At 42.5% G+C, this 27,796-nt stretch overlaps 1 protein-coding gene across 3 annotated transcripts in view; it reads right to left on the reverse strand.

Moving 5' to 3' along the window:
- SOX5 (SRY-box transcription factor 5) overlaps positions 1 to 27,796 on the reverse strand; it is a 599,951-nt gene that overhangs the window by 438,519 nt on the left and 133,636 nt on the right. For all 3 annotated transcript variants that reach the window (XM_088528386.1, XM_088528388.1, XM_088528387.1), the window contains exon 2: positions 14,142 to 14,228. The gene's annotated coding sequence lies outside the window, so the exon portion shown is untranslated. The remainder of the gene's footprint in view (positions 1 to 14,141; positions 14,229 to 27,796) is intronic.

The following is a 27,796-nucleotide window of genomic DNA, read 5'->3' on the forward strand; positions in this document are numbered from 1 at the left end:
AAGATTCCACTAGAGGTGAGAAAAAAATATTGCCTAATGAGAACTGCAGTTTAGGTAGCCTCGCATTTTCAATCCTCTTTATTTCCCCCTAGCAGCTTCTACCAAAGCAGTGCATTCCCAGGGAAACTTTCCACTAGGACCAGTGGGGATTTTTCTTTCACACCATTGCGGCAGGCTCACTGCAGCTGGGTGTAGCTGTATTCAGACCTACAGCTGAAGGCAGCCTTTGGCGTGTGGAGTTGCCAGTGCCTGCGAGTTCGGGTGCTCCTCAGCGGGGAGGCAGAGGTGCCCGTAGCGCCGTGAACCAGGGGCCCTGCGCGGCACAGCGTACGGGACGCAGCACCGCACGGCTCGGGCGGCTCCTTCCGAAGCTTCATCTGAGCCCGTGTCGCGTCTTTATGGGGCTGCTGAAACTAAGAAACACTTACGGGCACGGGGAGAGACTATTAAAGGCAGAGGTCTCTCATATAAGCACAACATGCGATCGGATAATATTGTCTGGATTAGCAGCTTTATAACCTAGCCAAGCCCCAGGGCTACAATTATCTGGTTGCATTAAACCGAAATCACCTGCAAAACCTCACAGCGAAGGAGTCCTTGGAAGTGCCTAAGCTGCCAGTTCACGCTTGCAAGTGAAAGCAAAATTCAGCCATGGCAAAGAGATGAACAAGGATCACAGTGCAAGATTTTCCAACTATATAGTTCTAATTTTGCTTCAAAAGGAAGGTCCTTCCATTGCTTTTGGCTCTTGTTTCTATACATTCCCAATACAGTAACAGTAATATAAGCAAAGAATAGAAAGATAAGAGTCACTACAATAGCTAATACTAACTTGCAAATAAACTTCCAAATAAAACTTCCCACACTGTTGCGTTTGATGCAAAAATCAACGCGGAAAATTCTAAGGCCACTGCTATAAAAGGGACCAAATTCACTGGGGGCTCCTCTGACACCATTAGCTCCAGAACCTGCTAGTAATTTGGAGGACCTTAAATGACACTATGATATTAAGGAAGCACTTTTCAAAATTCCTTCTTTCTACTTCCATTATTTTCTCTTAGCTCTTTACCAAGATAGGAAAACGTTACACGCAGTTATAAATAAGCAGGACAGCTAAGCCACAAGTGTTTATCTACTACCTGAGGGGCTACATTTCCTCCTGATTATGCAGATGGACAAGATGAGCACGTCTTACCCTTTTATAGGGAGTTTTCCTAGAAGGAAACGATTGAGTTGAGGCAATTATACTCAGGTCAAATAGATGAGAACAAACTGTTCCACCACCTCAAAACCATGGAGACCAGCAGGTTGCCTAAAAGGTGGCAACTAATCCGCCCTAGGAATGGCCACCATCCTCAGGCACGTAAGAGTGCTGTATTTTAGAACAGGGCACATAGGGTGCTCTAAGCCTGCTACTCCCTCTAAGCCTTCTACTAGCAAAAGACACCTCTGGGAAGAAAATTGCTATATAAATGTAAAACTGTCAATAAATTCTTGTGGATGGACAGCTAAAGCTCATCAGGTAAGGCAGAGTGGTGAGCCTTTGTTATATATCAAAGTAGCACCATTAAAAGCTGAATTAAATGCTAATAAATACATAGAAAGTGACATTTGCAGAATTACTCAGGTAGCGTTGTGTGGAACTTAGCGGTACTATTTTTACGGTTGATTTCAGCAAACTTTCAGCTATCTTGTTTTCTAGACTGGAATGTGCAAGTGGGAAGAAACTTTTAACTAGATTAATTTTCACGTAAAGTTTAGGGACAATCTGGAAGATGCTCTTTAAAAAACTAACAATGAAATTTGAAAAGACTTAAAGTGAACTAATTGATTTTGGATTTTGTCCATGTTGCAAGTTATTTCTGATACCATAGTGGGGAGAAGTGTTTAACACAGATATGGCTATAAATGCTACTAAACTTTAAAATTAAAATAAAATATTTTTGAAAAGTAATTTCTTGCCTGAAAAGAATTAAATAATTTTATTTTAAAGGAGGCTTCACTTGATTGCTCTATCCTCTATACTTCATCATCCAGTTGTGTATTTGTGTCATGACTTGCAAAAGCTTTTCAAGGCACAACTAAACGTACTTTGAACAGATGGGAAAAGGTAATACATGCCATTTTGTCAGCACAGACGCTGATTCTGACGCAAAAAATGACATAGTAGTATATTGATTTTACATACATTTCCATATGCTTAAATAGCTCTAGACTATATATCACCAAAGCATTTATTTTTAAGTAACACCATTTAAACTTAGTTTTCTTTCTTTTATCTGCCTGTTATCAGAATCCATATTCTATTCCAAAAATAACTGTTGGTGCATACAGTAAAGAAATAAGAAGATTCAGCCTTCTGAGAGTCTAAACATACTGACAAAACAGATGATTTATAAACAAACCAAGAATTTAGTCCATATAATCCAAATCAGGGTAAATGTCTGATCATTTTCTGGCTACTGAACCCTATTGGAGCCTTCCTTGTAGTCTGTGGAGCTCCTTTCTTTGGGTCCATATATTCAAAACTCCATTTCTCACTCCCCAAACCAGCCATCTTATTTCCACTAGTCTCTTGCCACATCAGTGAGGCAGACTGAGAAAATCCTTATTTAATTCTCTCCTGGAAGGTTTAACGCCTGCCCCAGAATGGGGTGTTTCAAGCAAGTCCCAGGTGCCCATGACTGTTGGTGCTGGCCACTTTGCTGTGGCAAGTACCACTCCACGTATCTGCATGCACAGGCCTAACTATGCCAGAATTGGTAATCTGTATCTACCAAGTTATCCTCTGTCTCTGCCAGATGCTCATACAATCTTATTTCCCTTCCACAGTTCAGTATTGGTCTCTCTCTGTATTTCTGACCTCAACTGTAGGGGGAAAACAGCCTCCTGCACGTCCTCTGGAATACATGAAAACAGTTCAATTTAGGCCAAGCTCAGCTGTCAAGACCCTTAGCTACCTCTGACCCAAATCCAACCTGAGCTATAGCTCAGGGTGTTAAGACTTTGGCAATGACATTAGAAAAAATAATCCAGTTAGATCAGCTACCTTGTTCCAGCTAAGCTCAACCAGACCATGACTTGCCACCTTGCTACCCGAGAGAGTAGTTCATGAACTCGGGGTCCTGCTTGACTCAAGAAAGTTAGTGTGAGGCTAAGTAGCAAACAGGCTGGAAACTTGGGAACTTCCCACTGAAAAGAGTGGGAAGAATACTTTTAACACAAGCAAAACAACTTATTTTTCTCTCAGCTTGGGAACAGCTGAGCTATTTTGGCTGAAATTTTTTTAAGAATTTTTTTTTCCAAAAATGTCTGAGGCAAACACCCAAAATGGAAAATATCAGCCAAAGCTGAAATCATTTGGCAAAGATATAAACAGCTGAAGAGAGAGTTTTAGCATGGAAAGTGTCAAGCAGTCTTCAACACAGACAACACTGCTTGCACTGCGCCATGCCTATTCCCAGGGAACCCGGGATCATCAGGAGCAGCAGGTTCTCTACCAGCACCCGGACACCGGACCAGAGCAGGACTGAGCTTAGGGGCACCTTTCCCCCCACTGCCTGCTCCATGATGCTGTTGAAGCTCATGGCTTAGAAGGTCAGAGAGGAATAATAAACACACAGAAATTAGCACCTTTCTCTCTCCAACAGTAAATAAAACCATAGGAACTTAATGAAGGTTAATGCTGTCGATATCTTGGCTCGCAGGAGGATTTCGAGGGTCTAGAAGGTTATTTCCGGGCCCAGGATCTTAAATAGCCAGGAATATCCAAGAGTTTAGGCATGCTCCCTAAGCTACATAAATTGCTGCGTAAGATGAGCCAATGTGCTGGAGTCGACTCCCATGGAGGAGGGCTGCTCCTGAGATTGGGTTTTGGGTCATCCCTCTGAGCCATCCGATGCTGGACACTGCTGAAAAGGGGCTATGAGTGAGAGACGCCGGGTGCAAGTTGGGACCCCAAAGCGCTTGGTACCAACTAGCTAGGAGCAGCAGCATCCGAAGGAGGAGACCACAGTCAGCGCTCGTCACGCAGAATCCCCTCTTTATTTGGGACGCATTTTAACTCTTACTTTTTTGCATAAAAAACACACTTCATTTTTGCAGGTAATTGTTAGCCTTGAGCAAGTGTAGCTTACAAACACTGGAGGAAAAGATTTGCTTTGGTGAATTAAAATCATGGGGCTATTTCACTAGAAATGCAAGAAAGCACAAAGCTAAAAACATAATTACTAAGTGAATATTTTTCTACTCTTTTTAAGTTAGTGACATGAAAGCTCAGGACCACTTATAATTATAAACACTAAACGAGGTTTTCTAAGTTCAAAAGGTTGAGCTTTGAATTACTAAACATTTTGGGGTGCAAGCCAAATGTTCTATGTTAAGGAGGAAAAAAATAATAATAACAATAAAAAAAAGGTTGACCATAACCTGGGGCCTTGGCTCCAGCCAAGTGCCTGTTGTTATGAAAGCAAGGTGCTCCACACGATCTAATCATAGCACTAAACCTTGTTACAAGCCTTTTTACAGCTCCAATATCTGGGTTACATGGAAACACGCTGGAGAGCCTCCTTGTACTATGAAATAAATGTCATTCTGACTGGCATCCTCTCTTCCCGCGAGTAATTTCCCTCCGCTGATAAATCGATACAGCAAAAACAAATGAGAGCGCACAATGGGCACATTGAGGATTACATTTTTATTCATTTCAGAGCCCCTGCAGCAGAGTTTTTTTAAACACAATAGCAGAAAATGATGCACTTGAGTGGAGGGGGGAAAGAGGAGAGCACACGCACCTGAAGAGAAAGAAAAGAGCAAGGAAAGAAGAAAGGAGAGGAAGTGCAGAAACCTCAGCATTTAGAGCACAAGTCCAGATTTGAGACCCTCCGAAGTTCAGGACGGTTTGGTTGAGTTAATCTCCTTTGTAAGGCCTTTTTTTTCCAATAATAATTTGCCTTTTTTTTTTTTTTTCTCTCTCTCTCTCCCCCCTCCCTTCCTGTTCTAATTTGGATCCTGGCTGTTCCCCGCTTTACTTCAAGCAGCCCTTTTTACAGAAGGGGCTGCCCCTCCTGCACGGAAGCCGTGCGGTACACACAGGGGCACCGGCAGCACTGCCCACCTCTGTGACCCGCTGCTCGTGTCATGTCGTGTTGGGGGCGTAGGTTTGCTGTAAGAGACACACAGCTACAGGAAAGCGTGCTAGAGCGTCTCGACTGCAGGGTTGCAGCTCAGGGAACCGATCCAGCATCCAGGGGGCTCGGGAGGGAGATTTCCAGTGACTTTTAACAGGCTCTGCATCAGCCCCAAGGTAAAAGAGATCCAGCCTGGTCACCTTCAATTATACATGTGCAGCTCGGAGACTTAAGGCTGGGATCCTCTCTGGCTTTTGCAGCCATGGAGCAGAAGTGAACAGGGCTAAACTGCTGTCTCCCCAAGGACACTCAGCCCAAGAGGGGGCGAGCATGGATTTACAGAGGTGCAAACCCAGACGAAGGAGTCCAAGGCTTGAGGAAACTGCCTGGCAAGCGCAGATCTCAAGATAAACTGAAGGGCAAAGCAGGACACCAGTAGCATAGACAAAACTCTGGGACTTTGGGTGTTCACCCAGTGTCTGTAGAAGGTGAGACTGGCAGCTCCAAACCCTGGAGACCTCACTGTACTTGCAGGAGACCTGGAACTGGGACAAGAAGGGAGAAGAATAGCACAAGGTGCCACACATTGTGGCCAAACATCACTTGAAAGAGATGCCCTCCGAGCGAAGGAAGTCCAGAGGACATCCAGATCTTTGTCCCAAAACAGGGACAACCAATGACTGCCAGTCATTTCATGACTACGTATCCCCCTGGACCCAGACTGAGGTGGCAAAGCTTTGCACACATACAGCCACATCACGGCTTGCGGCCACCTTCAGTGACAACATGCACTAGGTTTGAACCAGCAGCCTCCATGTGAGAGGCCGCTGTATCTCATTGCCAGTTTCCTAGGCCTCAATTAAATTTACATTTATTTGGTTCTCTGTGTTAGTGGTTCTTGCAAAGACCATCCAGAAGTTGGAGAAATGTGGCTTTTTCTTCCCCACACTTTAAAAAAAAAAAATAACAAAAAGCCGTAGCACAACAGCAGCATAATGCAAAGTGAAATCCTTTTACAACCCTGGGAAGGCTAAGATGCGTGCCCAATAAATGTAAGCAGACATGATATCCTTTATAATCACAGCAAGAAGAAGATGTGAACTGAATAAATGCTTTAAAAACATCATAGATTCTATTAGATGCAAAAGATTGAAGAGTTAGGCACCTTTTAGCTCAACTTTCATTTAATTTACTGCTTGCTGTACTGTAGTCTAAAGGGAGTGAAAAAATCCTCTCTCTAATTTTTTTTTTCCTTTTCATGAGCTGACCAAGGAGATGAAATCTGGGTACTTTAATTACCATTCAGAGCCAAAGGCCTGGCCTTTGATATGGAAATCCCACTTCAACTCCAGCTTGCCGCTGCCTTTCCTGTCCCCTTCGCCTTCCAGTCTCCCAACATGAATTTTAAGCAGCCCTGTCAACACCTGATGGCGAGAGCTAGCAGGAGCCCGTGCCACCAAGCCGGGGCTCTCGCTTGATGCTTGAGGAGGGAAGGCCCCGAAACGGGACAGGCCCCCGTGCCAGGACCTCCGCGCCCTGCACGCAGCGGCTCGCGCTAAGGGCAGCAGCGAGAGGCGGCGGGGGAAGGAACGGCTGAAAGCTGTCATGTACAGTTACCCTGTTATTGTCATCTGCCTGCCGCATGACTCCCGGCTTTGCTATAATTATTAATTGCACTTGTCAACTGTCATTAATTCCTCTTTAGCATCCCTGTCTTGGAGTAATTAGACAGAACAGCCTCGCTGCACTCATTGTTTGGAAAGGCCCCTGGAAGAGCCCACCGGGCTCCGCACGGAGACAACCATCATCAACACAACAGCGTGCGGCGGCGTTAACCCCTTCACGGACACGCCGGGCAACAGGAACGGCCTCTCCCGGCCCAGCCGTGCCATGCCAAGCCGTGCCCGGCCACGCTCTGCGCTTCCCTCTTCACAACTCCTGGCCGATACTCCAGAAGCAGCTTGCAATTTGTGCTGCATTGGTTTGGGGCACCCCCTCTGAGATGCTGCTTTGTAGATGCAGTAGAGGCATCCAGAAGTTTCCAGGCTCCCAAACGCCATAATCTCCCTGGCTATTCACAGGAATGAGCGGTGAGGCAACCTGGCTTGTGCTTGGCATTCACGTAGCAGCTGCGCAGAGGATGCATGGCAGGTAATGGGCCTCTGCTCACTTCCTCAGGTTTGTGATGCCAGGAAGAGAAAAAGCTTACGGAGGGGAATAAGGTAAAGTGGGAAGACGTAATTTTGATCACACATAGAAGCAACAAGTCATCTGAGGGGCACGATGCTGCACTGGGGTCATCCTTTGTGAGGACAAAGCTGTGCTTCATGTTGGAAGCATCAAGCTGCTGCTGGGAAAAAATATATATAATAAAAATATTCGCTCTTAACTTTTCTTCCCCGCCGCCTCGTGCCTGACTAATGGCTGGGGATATTAAAAAAAAAAAAAAAAAAAAAGAGGGGGTGGGAAAAATCAGAGCATCCTGTTGCTGTAACATGGAAAACTTCTGTAGTTTTGCTCTTGGCTTACTGCTCAGGTTTAACTCAGTTCATTCCTTTCCAGCTAAGCCACTGCCTTTTTTAAAACTTTGGTGTTTTTTTTTTTGTTGTTGTTGTTGTTGTCGTCCTTTGTTGTTTGTTTTCCATCTCCAATGTTGGAATTCAAGGCTCCTAAATCAGAAAGGAAAATGAGCTTGGGCAATGGACAGATTTCATTCTAGTGCTGCTTGGCAAAACTGAGGAGCAACCACTGGAGACCACAGGAGAGAGCTATCCGCAGGCACAGGAAGACAATACAGCAGCGTCACGCTCCTGAACCCACCTTGGGAATGGACAGAGCACAGATTTTTCTATGAAAACCCAGGAAAGACTTGTATTCACAACAGAAGCCAGGTTTGCTAAATCTAATCACATTAGGTAACATCTTCGGTACTGCTATTGCTCCAACAAATCATTTTTAATAAAACTCTATTTTCCTGGTTTTAAATTGAAACTTAAAATATTAAAAAAAAATCTGCTTTCCCTGTCTACTAACCTAGCTGCAATAAGAATTTTGTGAAAAGCTCTTTTCCATTAAATTTTCCCTATCTTTTCAATGCTTACCCAATCAAAACCATCAAAGACGCAAATTAACAAAGCAAATATATTCTAAAATGGATCTTCAGAATCATAAAATGTTAAAGAGTTTTATTCAGAGCTTCACCTTCTTTGGATCTGGCTTAGTAGCTTGTGATTTACTGAAATAACAGGGAGCTTTGTATAAAGCCATGTGGAATATATTTATAGTTCATACAGAACCAGAAAAATCTTTCATAAGCATATGCATCAGATTTTTGGCACTGTGCATCTTGCATCAGAAATAAGAATTGGCCATAAATCTGATCAGCAAACACTTCTTTGCTTTCCCCTACTGTGGCTATAATCAACCAATGCAAAAATTACTACAGTGATTTTTCCACATCAGGGCCCAATCCAGCAGCGTGGTGAGGACCATCGCTGATTAAATCCCCTCAGCAATATCCAAGATGGATTTTGGCCTCCCACAGAACTGACCCTGTCTTTTACAATTACTCAGTTGAAGCCAAATCTCGCTGTTACCTGATTAGTGAGGAGGTCCATGAAGCCACCTCTAAAATTGCGCACAATGTCAAAGCCACTTAAAGGCCAACAGACTTCACACAGTTTCAGTATTTTATTACAGCTTCCTAAATGGAGATACTTGTTCTTCAGATAGATGATACAAACAGGAATAATTAAGAGTTTATTTTGCTAATGGCAGATGTTCCTCCTCACCTTCTTCCCCACGTATGATCTTGGGACAGATGCAAGACAACCCTGACTGCTGTCAGCAGAGGCACCCTAGGATAAAGTTGGCTCAACGCGCTGATGATTTCAGGCCTTCAGCGAGATCTGCCGAGACACCTCTGGGATTGTGCCAGGAGCAGAACGCAGCATTACCTCCGATTACTTCAGGAAGGTGAAAAGCAATGGGTGTTTAACAGCCGTCTGAGGGTGAACTCCTGTGCTTTCTGTAGTGAGCTGCTGTCACCAGTACATTCTCTCTTCCACAGTCTCCCCAGTGAACGCTGCTCAAGTGATGATTAACCAACAGGCTGTGATTTCAGCCCGTTTTAAGTGGTTTGTGCCCCAGGCAAACCAAAGCAGAAGATTAAAAACACTCCTCCCAAATGGATTAAAAACACAGTTAAGTGACCATCTTTGAGGTCACTATAGCAATAACTAATATCTTTATATATACATATATAAAAGACTTCAGACAATCCTCCTCGAGAGGATTACTCCAACACTTTTGACTTCAGAGAGACTGAAAGCGATTCTACTAAGAAAGCAGCTTTAACCAAAACCAGAACTCACCTCTCAGCCAATGAGAAATAAGCTTTTTAAAAAACTTGTAGTTCCTAATAGTTATATGGGCCTTAATCCTCTTGGAAACAGTTTTAGGTCATTATTCCGGGAGTTATTAGGTTGGAAAACAGCTTCTAGGCAAATGATGCTATTCACAAACCTTTTACACCAGAAATAATGGTTGGATTATTTCTGCCTCAAAAGTAGTCTTGAGGTCTGATTTCTGATTTTCTTTATTTCTGGAGTTCCTGAGCAAAAGCACTGCTACTTGCTGTTAAATAATAATGCTGAACAATTTAAGCACAGGGAAGTAATTTTATAGGTATTCTAATGGCAGCAATGAGAGCAACTTTGGATTTTAAAATAATATTTTTGACCTCCTTGTAGCTCCTAACTTTCACTGCTGTTATGTGTGTCCTGCTGCATGTTTCCAACGGCATGTGACTGTTCAGATGCTTCCCCAAAATACCAGTTTCAAGGGCCTTTTAAACACCTTGATTATATCTCGATTATTTTTCCTCACATCTTCTGCAAGGTGATTCCTTTTCCACGTGTCTCACAACAGTAGAGAAAAACAAAATATAAATATAAATAAATAAGAAGATGCTGAGGTCTATTTCTGTGCAGCCGATCAGAGGAAGATGAGCACACGCGTTCGAGTACGGGAGCGCCCCTATTCCCAGGGCTTTTGCAAAAGGGCCTGCTGTTTCCACCAGGACATATGCCTTGCCCTCAGCTGTCGGTGCTCTGCAGAGCAGGCCAGCTGAGGAGTCACCGTGCGGCTGAGCAGACAGCGCAGGCATCGGCCAAGCAAAATCCTCCTGTGCTTGCATACTCAAGAATTAGCCATTAAATCCTCCTCTAGAGCAAGTAAATGACAAACAGGGAATTCAGGGCTGCCTCCCCTCAGTCAGCTTCCTTTTTCTATTTCAAAAAAATAACACCGCGTTATACTTGAATCTTCAGCAACAAGTAGATATTTAAAAAGTCATTAACAATGGAATCGGATCTTTTTCTTCTATTACATTTTCTTTGTCTCCCAACTCTCACACATGCAATAAAAATAAATAATAATAATAAAAGAGTTACCACGGAGCCAGATGACGTTGACTTTGCAATCCTGACACCATTTACTTAGTCGTGCAGGTCTAGCTCATTTAACGCGTGTCTAAAAGACCGTGGGGTTTGCGCCCACCCAAAGTGGCGCCTGCGGCTGGCACCCTGCAGACCTGCACACACCTCTGCCCACCCCATCAGCATCTGCTCTCGAGGGCTTTTAGCCACCCCTCCAAATCCGGCCCAGAAGCTTTAATATGCCTGATAACTGCAACCTGTACCCCGAGTTATTTCTTCACGTAAAAATAAGCATAGATTCTCCTGAAAACCTGACGGTTTCCCCATTTCAAAGTGAAAATGATAAGTAGAACAGAAAAAACACATCATCACCAGTAAGTCCATAGACATTAATCAGTGCTACGCTATGAATACTCCTTCCTTCCTTTTCATGCAGGCCCAAATACTGAAACCCCAATGGCAATTTTTACCTGAGTAATGACCTCAGAATTTAGCCCCTACCACTTTCCACATGTAACTGCGTAAGCCTGTCAACCATCCACAATCTTTCCCTTTTCAAATAAAATAATTCAATCAGAACCTCAGAAGCCTTGTTGTAAACTAGTTATTAGTAAATTCATGTCCTTTAATTCTTACCCCAAAGGCAGCAATTCTATTCTTTGCAGAACACGGGAGTCATACCTTGAAGTAAAAATTCAGCATCATAAAAACTGCAGCGCAAATAAAGAGCAACAGCATCTCTTACTAAATGCTTCACTGAGGAAGTGATATCACAGAATCAGGTGGCATAAAGGATTCTGTGGTATCGCTTTCTGAAGTATATTAAAAATGTATTAATTTGCCTAGATGGGATCATCATCATTATTGCTCAGGAAAATTACAAAAAAAAAAAAAAAAAAAAAAAGCAGACAAAAAAGGCCTTTTGAGGTAATCGAAAGTTAAAGAGATGTAACATAATTAAAAAGAAGAAAAGAAAAAAAATGTTATATTTGTTCTCCTTAGTTATATTAGGAATAAAAACAAAACTAATGTAATAATGTATCCCAGCAGTTCAAATCTTCTAATTTATGTAGAATGGATTATTACTTAGACAATCTGACCCTGGGCAAAACTTCCTCAGTTGAGAAGATTTACAATCTAATTATGCAGGAAGTTCTGCTGAGACAGTTTGGGTGCAATGGTCTTCTATTACATTAGCTTAGCTAAAATAGCTGCTTCTTTACTTGCTTGGTGTTCCACGTACTCACATGAGAAGAGAAAAAAAATATATTTCATTCGCATTCTTTATTTCCTTTTAGTTTTTTTCTCACTGTTACCGTGTGCAGAAGCGCTCATCCGCCAACTGCAAATAGCAGCAATGGACTTAGGCTGCTAATGGCAAAGCATGAGTTGCCTTTCAGGCTTTTGCTTTGGTCCCTGTTTAGCAAACTGACTTTAAAAGGACCATCAAAGCGCTCTTCATAATTTTTACAATGATTGTAGCGGGGTTATTTCTCCCCTCCTTTATTGTAAATGCTGCCATAGAAAGCCTGAAGCTGAAATCTGTTTCGGTATACTTTCCTCTTCATCCTGCATACGCAAAGCTAGTTTAGTTTTTTGTAGGGTAGCTCAGAGATGTTTTGCCGCTGCCTCTCTCACCTGAATATTTTTAGTGATATATTTCATTAGTTCGGAAAAGATCCCTCAATGCATACAGAAAAAGCGAGAGCTTTACAAGTCTTTAAATTTTATAAGAGAATACAGGGAAAAATATCTTTTTCACTAGCTGTACTGTGGAGTGTTGATATAGTTGAATATGTAGACTTGTATTAATATAGCTGGGAAAATTGGTCCTTTTTTCTTTACAGTGAGTGTTTTGATTTCAAAAGGTCAACAGATCATGTCACAGCCGTCAGTCTTGATAATTATCATGTGTAGTAATGCACATTTTTTATCTACAGGTGGCAGACCTTTTAAAATCATCTTCAATCAAATTCATTATAAATTTTTGTTGATACCACCACCCACATTAAAAAGTAAGGATCTGTAGCATAAAGTTCTCAATTTAGAGGACAGACGGGTCAAAGCAGTGGCTCACTTGCACAGGCTAGTGACCCTTCTCAGAATGAAAGGCTTAAGGAAGAACAAAAACAAGGAAAATAGAAAAAAATAACAAATTTTAAAAAAAGTTGCCTGGCACATGGTAAGTTTTTGTAAATCCTCCACTCACCCCCAAAATCAGCTAGCAACTCAAGAGGAAAAAAGAAGCCTTTCACTAAGTATAAAGTTTCACTTCCTTGATTATTAAGCACTGACTGCTAGATTAGCGATTTCTTGTTTGATAAGATTACTTAGAAGAGGAAGAAATGCAAGAATTTCACAACTGACTTCTGGCAGTTAAAAAAAAGAGAAAAGCAAATCATAAAACTCTTTGTATATATATATATATAAACCAATTATTTTAAATGCCATGATTTAGATTGTGATCTCCAAGTGTTAAGGCCTCACTAGGAAGGAAAATGGTGATTCACACCACAAAATCTTCTATCAGTGTGCTAACCCTGCATTCAGAATGGCCCACTGTGTGTGCACATCTCCATATGGACATGGAGAAGGCTATCCCATGGTTATTGATTTTACTTCTAGCTGAGCCTCAGTCCTTAGATACATTTGGCCTAGTTCTCAATGGCCTTCCAAACCTTCTCCTTCTCCTTTCCCTTGAAAACTACTCCAAAGCATCCAGCTGGATTTAGATTTGCCATGTGGTAGCATTTTCCACTCCAGCCATCACACCAGAACACAATGGTACAACAGAAACCTGGTCAGAGGTAGGTGAAGACCAACCCAAGGATAAGGTCATTACCCTCAAAAGCATTTAACACATCCCACTTCTCCAGAAATCAATGACAACAAGCTCAAAGGCACACTTGTCTTTGAAGGCCTAATTCTGCAAACATTTGCTATTGAGGACAGATTAAGCACAAAGGCTACAATGATCAAGCAAGGCAGAACTGCAGATTTACCTACAGCTGAGTCACCTGCCAGGCCAATGGCAACCTTTAAGTGACTTGCCCTCCATCTGCTCTAAGTGTAAAAAACAAATGTTTTAAAAAGCATTGGTAAAAACATAGTGTTTAAAATAGGTATCGATCTTTGTTGATCCCAATCGGATATTGCACGTATACCCAGAACTTTATAGTAATTTGGAGATAAATGTTATCCTGCCAATAAACTTTAAAAAACAAACAAACAAAAAATAGAACACCCCAAATCTTTCAAACACATCTTCCTTAGGTTTTAAAGACTTTAAAACAAAACTGCAAAACAGCCGTAAGGAACACCAGAAAGTATAGCCCAACTTTAAGTACTTAGAGTGGAAATACATATGCTGGAGAATATCCTTATTTACTTACTGATATGCTCCCTCCTCCTCCTTCTCCCCAGTTTAAAAGTGGGTGAGAAAAATTATGTCTTTTGTGGTAGCCTAGTAACCTCCTTTTTCTCAACAAGCTCTTCCTTCATGCCACATTCTCCCATACCATGAGCCCTCCAAAGTAATTGCAGTTATGTCTTTATAAGGCTCTGTTTTTCCTACCCAGTGCAGAGGAGTTGGGGTTATTTTCAATCTTCGGAAGCTGGTAAACAGGATCAAACAGGAACCAGGTCATCAGAATGAGGAAGGCTAGAATATAAAAGCAAATGCATATCAACAATTTTATTTTAAAAAGAAAACGCACCCAAAACATGAAACAAAAGCCTGGGCTCTGCTAGACATTCCCCCCTCCCTATTCCTTTTCATTTAGTTCATGAACTCTTTTTTGCAGGAGAGAGGCTGGTGTAAATTAATGTGTGACCCAAAATATATCACATGTAAAAAGCTGCCGTAGAAATATGTAGTGGCATAAATAAATAAATAAATAGACATTATTAGGAGTAGAGTGGCACCTATTATCATCATAAATCAATACGAAGCTCAAACTGGCAGACAGATGCAACCACACATTCCCGTTCTCTCACGTGTTGCAAACACCCAACCTGCACTAATCAATCCTGCTTTTCCACCTTCAGCATCACGCTCGTGCCTGCCAGGACGTTCCGCACGGGCAGCGGGATGGGGAAGGCAGCAAGAAGCCCTCACGCCTGGCTCTGCTCCTAAGTGCTGCCCTGTGCCAAGGAGGGTCATCCACAGGCCTCACCCCGCGATCCGGAGCCATCCAGGGACATGAGAGTCAGGGCCTGATTTTGCACTGGGCCGAGAGAGTGGGGTTTCACTCCAGCCACAACTATAGACCCCAAAGTGGAGACACCCAACCGAAATCTGAAATCGGTATTAAAATACAAAGCCAGACACTTTCTGCACTGGTTTAACCTGACAGAGTAACTTTACCAGCCTCACAGCTCTGATAGACAAGACCAGCGAGAACAGAGTGGAACAGAAAGTTTCAAGAGTCGACCCCGGTTCATACTGAGCTCTGCATGCAAGCCAAGCTTCGTGAGAATAAAACCTGACTCTGTATTGTTTTTGAGCAATCAACTGATCAGACGTGCATTTTCTATATTTTTGTATGCAAGTTTCCTGAAATGTGAAATCGTGCTCTTAGCAAGGTTAGTAGCTCTATGGGCTTTTTCAAATAAATGTTTAAGGAAGAAAATAAAAAGAATGTCAAGATCCATAGGACCTATCAGACTACCTGGTTAACAGTATCTCAAAAAACCAGCAAATATAAACAGCTGAACTTGTATTGGAATGGTTATCTTATTAAGTATTCCTCAACTAATTAGCACCACATAAAATTTATCCTTTATCTTCCTTCCCTAACCAACACATTATTAATCCTATGAACACCCACGGGAGGCAAGGAGCACACGAGCCCCACCTCAGTCATTCGTTCCTCCTTTGGATCAGTCCTCAGAACAAGCACAGAGGCCAAAACCAGGTAACGGCAGGTGAGGAGCAGACTTGGTCAGAGTAATCAAACCCTGCCATGCCTTTATTCGTCTTGCCCTGCAGCCTAGAAACAAGGCACATTGGCACCTGCTGCCCATCCTGTAAGCAGAATTACAAAGAAAAAGTAATCATTAATTTTTGTTGCATTTTCTGCTACAGCCTTTGATCGCTGAGATCATTTGCTCAGCCTTGAGCCATGGACACGTCTGTGCCATTTACTGACTCCTCTTTAGTCAACTTGGGCGCCCTTCCCATAATTCAAGACATAAGCTCCCCCAGCCTCCTCGCTTTTTTTTTTTGGCTCTTTCTACTTGCCTTCAGCATCTTCCACACCTACACCCTAGTCTCTAATGAAGTGCAGATACGACAGGTTAACAGCAGTAGATACAAAAAATATGTGGAACAAGGATGTCACCAGACTAGTTTACAGCAGCATGCCCCCAGTTTATTCCTAGAAAATATATGCAAACATTATTTTTCCCTCTTTCTAATTTTATCCACATAAATCTTGGCCAGCCTGCCAGGCCCCACTGAACACGCTTCAAAAGGCTTGCACTGTCCTTCGGAGGATCTTAAATCTTAATATTGGTGAAAAGGGCAGATCAGCAGCCTTCATGGCAAGAGCCCTGCCTCTGCCACCAGTCTCGGACAACGCTGGGCACCATCTTCCCCACACCACCGGTGGATGGGATGCGGATAAGGCGCTCCCATAATCTCGCACAGCCTTTCAGATATAGAACATGGCAACTACAAGCACCTCTTGGATCTTTCTCGGGGCTAAAACCAAATACCCAACCCACCACACAACACACACAAAACCCAGCCGCTTACAGTCACCGTGACTCACATTTCTCCTCGCTTCACCCGTGCGGTGGATAAAGCTGCTTCCAGTGCACCATAGAGAGCAGAACGAAACACTGATATGAGTTTTTCTGCTTAATCTTTCATTTTTACATGAACTTGCTAGGCTTATGGCTCTTGGTTCTTAATTTGTTAGGTCTTAAGCCTGCCCATTCAGATCGACGAGAATTAGCAGAGCAGCATTAAAGGGCTTGGGTTGCTTCATCTTCTGTGCTACTAGTCTTTAGATGAGGTCTTCGGCATCTTGGGCAATCTGGCAAATTTTTATCCACATTTGATTTGATGAATGATAAATTTCCAAATTGAATGGATATAAAAAAAAAAAATGCTTTTTAAAGGTCTGTTGTCTTCAGAAAAGATCCTTCGACTTTCAGATGATGGGTTCTTGTTTCACCAGCCAGAATGTGATCATTATATGGGTCTTTCAGAATGCTTTTGATCAGGTGAAGTAGGAAGAATCAGAAGCTTTGGTTATTTTTCCTACACCAAACCAAAACAATCAAAAACTATTCTAAACAGAGGGTTAAAAAAAAAAAAAAAAAAAAGCTGCTAGAAAAATACCAAGAGGCTTGCGCAAAATTCCTCCTCACTGGCTACCTGTTCATAATCCATATGGTTAAGGAATAAGAGACAAGTCTGACTTTTTTTTTTTTAATCTATTTGCCTACCAGAGTCATTTATCCCCTATTAGATAAAGTATAATAGACTATACCGAAAGGGTCACTGGCCTTCCATTTAATGATATTGCCAGCACCAATCTACATTTTTCCGACAGTGTCCCTCAACACAGAATAAATGGCTGATCTCTTCACAATAACAGCTGATTTCTATTTATTAAGCTAAAAAGGTCACCATTTTCTACGGCTGGGCCGCCCTGCACTATTGATAATTTTATGCATAAACAAATGGCAAATTTGTGCCACATAAATATGCATTAGCAATTACTTTTTCCTCGGGCAACGCTCGCCGCATGCAAATGTGTCCCTCACAGGGCCTGGTGGCTTTTGTTTTAGCTCTTGAACAGCTAAACAAAAGAGCACAATAAACAGTTTAAAAATTGCCAATCAATAGGAAATGCAAATGGCAAAGGTAAATGGCAAGAAACTTGCCCAAACAAATAAAACTGAACCAAAAAAGCAAAACAAAAATCATAGAAAAGAAAAAAAAAAATCCATAGCAAGGACTCCCTCTTCTCTCCTGAAATACATATTTTCACCTCTAAATTTTACTTCTTTCCTGTCTGGTATGGAGAAAGCTAAGGTACTACTCGCACTGCAACAGTCAGGTTGGTACTAAAGCAGACAGCAGAGAAGGGAATGCAAGAAGTACACATAGGCTGAGGAAACACTGAAAAAGACCCACACTCTGATGTGAAGGAAGGAGGCAAGAGAATCTTATCTGAGAAAAGACATAGTGGTTTAGCTTTCTGGGATTTTACACTGCCATCACTGATTAATTTATTTATTTTAATAAAGAAAAGCTACAGCTTCTTTTAATAAAGAAAAAGTTGCTGGAAAAAACCTCAACAAATGAAACACTTCTCTACACGTCAGTTTGGGATTCTATTAATGGCAGTGCACAGAAAACACCAACTTCTCCGTGCCTCCGCACAGACAGCTATAGCAGCAACCTAATGCATATTGGCACCTGAGAAAATCAAGCTCCATCCTTCACTTCAAGGACATGGTCCTTCCACCATAATTGCACCTCATTTTACAAATATTTAGGAAAAAGATAAACTTAAAACTTTGAGCTTACCTTTGAAAATATAATTATTTCGACAGAAATTGAAGAGATTAATCATGTGCTTCAAGCATTTGCCAGGCAGAGGTTGCAATACAGCAGGTAACCTACACAAACTAATTTCAAAACTATTAGCAGCAATGTTTAAGTTTTAATGAATGGGAAGGTTATCATCAATGTAAAAATTCAACAACAATCCTAAGTTTCTTCTACTCAGCCAGCCTTCAAAAGTTGCATGAATTATACTATAATTAACAACCTAATAAGCATGCTTTTTTCTTTAAGTCAGTTAATTTCTTGTCTTTTGATTTTCTTGTTTTGTGGCTTGAATAGTTTTATAACACCACTTTGGAGTATGGCTTCTGATAGAGGCTGATACAGGGGATAGCAACTATCTTGCCAGTATTAATTTGTTTTAACCACTCTCATCCTAAAAGCACACTTGTATATCGTCAAGTATGGGGAGAAGCTATACCAACCATAGGAAAAAGCATATCCTCACAAAAGAAAGTCATAATTTCAGACTTATATCCAGCAGCACTCCCACGCCAATAGCACATTTCAATCACAAAACCATAATCTTTAAAACCTCTAAATGCCAATTCATAGGACTATCCTTACAACAAGCAATACAGATATGGAAACAAAACTCCATCAACCCTTTTTTTGCATCCATCCCTCCATTTTTTTTCTTTTTCTTTCTCATTATCACATACACACACACACGAGACACTTAAGAGCACCATTTGTGCAGCACTCTCTGCTTTGGGAGGTAAAGGGTACATATCCCAAATTGCACACACTCAACAGGGAGCCTCTTCAGCCAGACACCCTGCCATGGAACTACTGGGCAGCTGCTATTCCAACATGCCCATGGAGCCAAGGGGCGTCCACCTGATTGCAGCACCGAAGTGACACCTTGCAAAACGGTACGAACATTTCTGCAACGCTAAATGTGATCGAAAGACCCATGATTATACACAAAGTTCTCCCAAGGTCGACAACAGAGTAGGAAAGGCATGAGCAGGTATGCTAAAGCAACATCAAATAAATTCTTTAAATGTCACTGCAAAGGTAGTTCTCACGAATGTCTCTATGGCCAGGCTACCGCCATTAACATAGTTAGACAACCTGTAATAGGAAGAAAATTATTACTACATAAAATATTACCGCAAAGAGACGCGGCTGCAGAATTGAAATGAAAAGATGTAGCTCAGTCTGCTAATGCTCATCCTACGTGTATGAATGTGATGAACAGCGCAGAATGAAGCGACTGTTAAAGCTCCTTTACGAAGCGCATTTCCACTAGCACGCATGGATTTTTCTACATTGGTCCTATGTTTTAACTATCTCTGATGAGGCCATTCGTGTTAACCCCCCAAACTACTCTGGTAGGACTATCAGATCAAAATCTCCACAGAGATATCAAGCAGAGTCCATTACCTGTGAAAGTGGATGGTGGTGTTAGTGTGAGAAGTACCTCGCTCAGGAAGATGAGGTGAGAATACTAAAGAATATTTTGTTAAATTGAGCCCTCTTTTTTCTCCCAATGAGCTGTTTCTCCTCTTCTTTCCTAAATGACCCCCCCACACCCACAATTTTTAATGAAGAAAATTACTGAAGCCAGTGGTTCAGAGAAATCTGGGGCTTTTTCTCTATTTTTGTTAATTTTTAAGAAGTGAGAACTCACACAAGTGTAATCTTCATAGAACCATGCATTTAATATCATGGATTTCATTTTTCTTTCTACATTGTTTACAGCTTTCTTGAAAAGCTAAAATTTTCCGATAAAAGTATTCTATTTTTTACATGATTCTGCATGCAGGACTGATGTTAAGGACTATAATACTGAACAGAGCTGTCATTGATAGTGTCCAACTACTCTATTTATATGTGCCATTACACTTGGAAAAAGACAGCTGGATGATAATACAGATGTTAGCACATCTGTATGATAGGCTTTTAGAATGATTTAGTCATAGCCCAATTCTTTGTGTGACATGATAGATATTTATTGGATCATTACACATGTGCACACATGCACTAACCCATGAGGACTGAAACACAGTTTGAAGGTATTACAGATTAAACCCACCCTTGCTTTCCCATACTAAGTGTTAGCGCTTCAAGTTGTGTCCTTTTAATATGACACACTCCTCCTCTTTGAGCCTCTACTCTTTCTGATGCCTGCAGTTGTTTTGAACTCAGAAACATGGAAAAGCATCGGCAAGAGGTTTAGCATGAATTAGTATTCAGAAAATTAGCGTTTCACTTGGTGAAAGAAAATATGCTGTTCTCCCTGTCTCCTCCTCCTCCTTCTCACCCCCCCTTCCCCCAAAATAACCAAAACTTGTCTCTGCAATCAATCTAGCATCTGAAAAGCAAGCTGGATTTCTTTTGCCTTCTGCATTTTCTCTACCAGTAATAGCTCCGTGATTAAGACTCAGCTGACAGTTCTTATGCCACAGAAGCTGAGAAAAATCCAGTTTGCTCTATCAGTGAGATGGCCCTGTAGTACTGGCGGGGGGAAAAAAGACTTTCATCAGTCAGATAAACAAATCTGATTCAAAGACATCCACAGTAAGGAAATGTTCCTTTCTCAAAGCTACAACAACATCCATCGTGGGTAACTACAGACTCTTAGCAGACAACAGATTTAAGTATTCCACTTGAAATAGTAAGAAAAATTCTGAAGGTTTCCATATGAACCCGGCAGAATTGACCAAATGTATCCATCTGTTCGCTTTCATATAAGCAATATGCATGCTGCCAGTATTGGACCTCTTCTAGGGCAGGGCCCTGGGACTTAAATTACATCTGCCACTTCTCCGGTTTACAGCAGCCTCATCAGCAAAGCATGATTTTTTTTTTTTTTTAAAGCCTCAGAATAGCATCCTGAGGAAACACACAAGAAAATGACTGTTTCTGTATTTCCTTCCTTTTCTACCTGATGACTTTGCCTCAGTACCTAATATTAATATCAAATGTGATGTTCTGAGCCAAGAAACATGGAAGCACTTCAAGAGAGCCTTTTAGTGTCTCATTTCCATCTCCTTAGCTCAGGAGGGACTCTGTCATAAGCAAATTTGAACACCTCCAAGCAACTCATCACGAGAGCGTCCAGAATCGAATTAGTTACCTCGCCTCTATTAAAGCTGGCAAGGAAGCAAATCTCCAACCCTCCTCACAATATATAATCACTGCTACAACAGGCTTACCAAATCCTCCAACTACGGCTGTATCTTACATACCCCAAACTTGATTTTTTCTTTCTTCTTCTTCTCTTTTTTTTTTTAAACATATAACTTTAATGTGATTTGTTTCAAAATCGATATTGCTAATAATTTTACACTCGTAATTTTACAGTTTAGCTTATTTTCAACTATGACAATTTTTTTTTCCACATGCAATGTGAAAATCCACTTCCCTGAATGCAAAGCAGCAGCTCTTACTGCTGCAGCAACTGTGGTACAACGGGTCAGCACAAGCAAATCCACAGCAAAGGCAAAAGTTAAATTTAGATAAATCACTAATTCTCTAAAGAAGTCCTCCTTAAAGGACAGACTTCTTTTCAATCTACACTGTAAACCTCTGCTACACAGTTTGCATTTTTCCCCAAATATTTGCTAGGAATATCAACAGGAAATGCACCGCTACTGCTCAAACTTCCACCACCACTTTGCCAGAATTGCCCTGCTGCTGATTAGGAATAGACTAATATTAAATAGTGCATTTATATAATAAAAGAAGCGCGGTAGCCAATACTGTCTCCACAGTGGGGGCACAAGCTGCAAACTTGGACTAGCAGTGCATTGCCATTCCACACCTAGCCCCACGCATTTCATTAGCTCATCCTAACTGTCAAGTGACTTGGCCTAAGCACTGTCGAACAGCCTTGAGATGTGGCTGCAGGCAAGTGACACACTGGTGACGTGCCCTTTGCTGTCCACTTGAAAGCTGTCCACGTTTGGGGGAGAGGAGGATCCCGATTTGCACGCAGGCAGAAAAGATCTGTTGAAAAACAGCGTAAGGGACGGACTGGTCTATTCTGTTGGGCATGCTTCGTGCCACCCAGGCCTGCATGCAAACGCTACCGTGCCACGCGTGCCTGCGTCACCCTGCGGGCCCCTTGGAATGAGCCTCTTCTCCAATTGCTCTTTTGAGTTACCAAAAGCCTTCCAGGTGCTAGAAATGAGCCCTGGAAGGCACTAGTAAGACAGTGAAGACCGCTTCCTTCCAAATCGTAAAGAAAGCAGCAACTTGCTCTAATGAAAAGATCTGAAGAACAGAGTAGTAGTGTGAAGGAAAGAGCAGCAATGAGATCATCCGGAGCTGAGGAGCAAGACTCATGGGTGCGGGCAGGAAAGACCCAAGTTAAGACTACATGGCAGAATGAGTGGCATCTTGCAGAGGACACGATCCCTGGTACTTGCGAGTAAAGACCAGTCTTATCTCACATTCCTCTTCGTGGCCAGCACATCCAGCAGTAAGAGCACCTAGCAATTACCCGTAACGAGCAGCGACCGCACCAGCTCAGGGGCCGTGATCTATACCGAGCATATATAAGTAACGGCCCCCTAGTGACCCGAGTTTGGAGGAAAGGCCAGTAGAGTTCCACATGGCAGAACTCCGATTCTTTTCAGTTTTACATTTAAATAAAATGATGACACCAACTACAAAAATGTTCACGTTAAATAAGGCTGAATAGAAGCTGGCATTCAGCAGTTGCAAAATACTATGCTTAAGACTGTGCAGTCATTCCTAATTTACCCCTTGAAAGCATAAGCTAAGATGCATACACATGGTGATACTCTAATTATATGATCACATTCCAATTTTTTTTTTTTTCCAGAAGGATATCACCCAAGAAGCACCAGCTCCGGGAACACACGAGTTGCATACTTAAAGACACAGTTGCCTTTTGGACCATAAAGTAATTCATTGCAGGTACAGGACAATGAGTATTTAATAGAGCAGAGATTTGCAAGCCAAAAGGAGGTAATTTCTGTGGGAATTAAAACACTTAGCAAGAAGTCCTTAGTTGCCTGTGCCCCACTTTCCAACCTGGTACACTTTAGCATATTCTTGTAGGTATATATTTGTAGGTGTTATATTTTCAGATGGTACATTTCGAAGATAAAAACTGTTATAATAAAGTGAAATTTGACTTTGAAAAGTCAAGTTTAACACAGATGCCTTTAGCAGCCTGGCATAGTGGTTAACTGCCCGAAAGAAGCACCTCTGAAGATGCAAAGGGAGAAGTCTAGTCAAATAAAATTCTGCATTTTCCTCTCTCCACAGAGGCCTTCAGAGAGATTCCTTAATGATTAAGTTAGGTATCTTCTGTTCTGTTGAGATCATTGGCAACAGAAAGGTTGAGTGCCTCTATCTATATGGGATCAAGCCATCCATGGAAAACCTGTTCCCTGAGCCCCTGAGCCCAGGCTTGCTTGGTCTGTAGCTTCCCACGTGACTCTTGTTGAATGCACGAGAGCTTAGTTTCATAAGACAGGTAGGGAACAATTTTGCCCAAGATACCCTAAAGCCAGGTGTCAAAAGCCAGGTGTTCTCTGGGGGTATAGAGGTTCAAACCCCTCCAGGCTAAGCAAATCCCCAAACATTCTGGATGAGTGCTGGAACTGGTAGACCCCAATCTGAGAAACATGATGACTGCTCAATTCAGCCGTTACCCTGAATCACCTTATTTTCTCAAACAGGGTGGCAAGCCTACTTAGGTGTCCACCTAAACACAGCTCTGTTCACAGGAGGTGGGTCTGCAATTCTCCAGAACAGGAGCTGACAAGCATGCTGAGGCCACTGAGCTTAGACAGCTTGCATACTAATAAATATACAGAATTAGGCAGACTTGGTGATGGGCTGAATTGTTGCCAGGATTTAGGTGGTTTATAGGTACATTGGTAGAATTTGAGTGTACCGGATTGTTCTCTCCCACCTGAGTAACTTCTTCCCTCTCTGTAAAAGGAATACAGTATCACCAAGAAGGATGTGGTGGAGAATCCATTAACACCTGTAAAAATATTCTGGTATCACAGAAATAAACATTACAAAAAAGTCCCTTCAGAAGTTATATAATTTTCGCCTGTATTTATTATACTAGTAATATTTTGGAATTGTGTTTTTAGGGCAAGATTTGAATGTGTGCAGAATGTGCCTGCCACCGGGCCACGCAAACAATAAAGATTAAACATTACATTGAATATCTCCTCATCCTGTCAGCACCATCATTTTAGCAGACTGATATGTGATCATGTAATTAAAGACAGTATCATAATGCATATGCACAAAGGGGCTGAATTAAGGTTGTGCTGGCAAATCTAATTCTGGCATTTCCCATGCTTTGAGAGCCTGACTTCACAACCGTAGTGTTCATTTAACCAACAGTTTCTTTGTGTAATACCATACATTATATACGTGTTTTACATATGTGCATTAGTGACATCATCCACACTGCTCTGTATTCCGATTCTGAAGGGTATATTTACACACATATGAACAAACATATGCTGCAAAATAGAATAATATGCAGTCATACGGTGCCTAATTCCCTTCTACCTTGGGCAGCACATTCTTGCCATTGTATTTACCGCCATTAGGAATTATCTGCTTGGGGAGTGCCTGCAATTAAAATGTTCCTTTACTTTTTCCTTCAAAGTACATGAAACATGTTAACGCTTCCAGATCCTTCCTAGCAGGAAAAACATCTTGCATAGCCTCTGCCCTGCACAAACCACTTCTGCATTAGAGCACACGTGCACAAAAACGTCACCTGCTTACCCTGGATGCACACAGAGCCTCCCCTGTTAGCGAGAGCCTGCAGAGGGGACCACTCCATGGGGCTTTACCAGGGTGGGATTAGAGCAGACATTGGTTTTGGCTCCAGGCTACACACAGCTCTTCAGCCTACTGTGGGCACCTGAACAGAGCTTGCCCTCAGGGGCCAGAAAAAGAGCCGCTCCCTGCATGCTGCTTAAGACTTTCCTCTGTGGCCAGAGAGATGCATGAAAGGCCTGACTCCCAGCAATTTAACCACGAGTATGAACAGATTCTTCTTCTTGCACTTCATAGTTTTTTTTTTTTTTTTAAATCATTGGAAAATACACTTTTTTTGATCTCTACTGATTTCACCTTTTTTTTTTTTCCCCTCCTCTCTCTCTACTTACTGAGCAGAACTTTCAGCCCAGCCTTAGAAGGGCTCACAGAAAGAGCTACAACAAGACACTTTCCTCTGCTGTTTTGCTCCAACACTAGCAAAACCACTTTGCTCCAAAACTAGCTGTTTTGTCATCCAAGTGCTGATCAGACACCAGCACGACTTGGTCAGTTAGGGGATTTTCTGCCTTGCAGCTATACGTACCCCCAGTTTGCTGGGTGTACTTCATCAGCAGTTTTGATTGGCATCCTTGCAACACCTCGGTAGTTTTGCCAGATAATCCCTGAGAAAGATTCTTCATTCCCAGCTAGGAGAATGATTTATGTCAACCCAGTGTGCACCTCAACATCTATTCCAGACCTACTGTCCATTACTTGCAGCACTAGATACCTCAAATACTCCTTTCTCACTGTCTGTGCACTCCACTATGATACACACGCACTGGTCTACAGGTCTCCACCAGTAGTTCTCAGACCTGCTTTTGCTCCACCCATGCACAACACGATGCAGCAACTGGATTTTAGGCATGTATGCTCTGGCACACAACAAATACTGCACTATTAGACCTCATAAGGTGGGCAAATGTGGCCTCACTGAGAGAAAAAAATCACACTGTTTGTCCTAATGATAGGTACAGTGACCTCCAGGATTGAAATAATGGGAATTTCCTCTTACATGGTTTCATGAAAACAACACAGAGCATTCATAAACACTAAAACCACCTTGATTCTAAGCTCCCCGAGAGGCAGTTTGCAGTCTCACACAGTTAACGGTCTAGATCCTTTCCTCCTCCTCACACCAGTTTTCTCTCTCAATTTCATAGAATCCAGCCTACAGTTGTCCTAGAATTTCAGAAAGTGATAATTTTCTGTAGAGGTAGTTTATCTGACATTGGGCCTATAGCACAGGAGGGCACTTGTAGCTTCTAATCATCCTCTCCATCTGTTCACCATAAGCAATGTTGATCTTCAAATTACACAACCTACACAATCCTGAAAGTGTCTCTTACTTTCCGGTAGGACAATCTGCTCCTTCCATTCCCCATTTACTGCAATCTGCAGGATCCTTGCACTGCCGCACATACGGAGAACGAGAACATATCAGTCCACCCCAAATGACCTCAAAAGACTGAATCAGTTAACGAAAATAGGCAGAAGCTGCAGCTTTCCAGGAGACTTTTTTTTTTTTCCCCCCACCTCCTAGTTATTTGTAATTCTTTAATGCAGACACTGCGGTAACACTGTGCTTCTAAGCGCACACGGTCCCAAGCAATGCCAAAATTGCGCGTGGATGTCACCATGGGGCCTGAGGAGCTGTTCCCACAGGCTGCCCTGAGGCGTTCAGCCCGCGCCCGTTGCCGCAGGGCCCACCAGGTTGCCGGGCCTGGCATCGCTCCTCCCACACTCCCACCCCCTTCTCTGCGACGTCAGTGATGGACTGGAGGGGCCAGGTCCAAGCCAGCGGTGCTCCCCCAGCTGCCCCACAGACCCCCACGCCAGGACCGAAACAAGGCGAGGGAGGATTGCATGACACAAGAGAGGAGACCGCAATGGAGGGGGTGAGCTGAGGAAGTGCAGGGCCCAGCTGCTCTGAAGCCACCACCACAGGGGCTCCAGCTTTCTCAAATCCAATAGGAAGCAGAGTGAGCAAGCAGAGGACAGGAGAAGGAAGAGTTACTTAGAGATAGCCCTCCAAAACCTCACAGAGCCCTCGTTGAGACAACTTGGTGCTGATAAACCATCTGGAGATATTTTTCTCCAGCAAAAACACTGTGAAAGACGCAAACCATCATACTCCTCCTAGCAGCAGCATTTGAAAGCTCAATGGTGAATGAGATCACTGAAATATCACTTCCTTGTGAAGAACAAGGTGACCACCGTACCTGGTTTCTACCCTACCCTCACACCTCACCGCTGCTCTCTAACACTGTGGTCTCTAACCCATCAGCTAAAGGCCAGATGTTGTCAGTGAAACCTTCTGAGATCCTCACAGCAACCACACTTCAACAGGAGCTACTCCCACGGCAGACACAGAGAGCAGAGAAAGATGCTGCCCACGCTACACCCCTCCTCCCGTAATGGCAGCCACGAGTCCACAGCGATAAATAGCACAAGAAACTGCCAGATACAGTAAGTAAAATAGGTCCGTCTGTCCCAGAGTCCAAAAGATGGCATGGAGCTGAGCAAGGCAGGGGAAATTAACCTAAGGAGACAGAAGTATATAGTTAACGACACTTAACTACTCATATACAGCCAAGCAATTGCCCTAGCTTTGCAGTATTATCCCATCCCAATGGTTACTGCACACCCCAAGCTATGAGTCTGTCATAAGACTGCTAACATTAACTCACAGGCCATCACATCTGCACTTCTCTTACGGCTCTCTCTCCTAGACACCTGTGACTACATCAGAATTCAGCTTGCACTACATTTTTGTTAGGTTTCTATTCCTCCTGTTTCTGGAGAAAGCTTGTATAAGCACTGCTGCAGACTCAAGACCTGAAGCAAAACAGAGTGGGGGAAAAAAA

This window comes from Tinamus guttatus, unplaced genomic scaffold (genome assembly GCF_059628265.1).
Source record: "Tinamus guttatus ecotype Peru unplaced genomic scaffold, ASM5962826v1 Tinamus_guttatus_pri_ptg000308l, whole genome shotgun sequence".
Lineage (NCBI taxonomy): Eukaryota > Metazoa > Chordata > Aves > Tinamiformes > Tinamidae > Tinamus > Tinamus guttatus.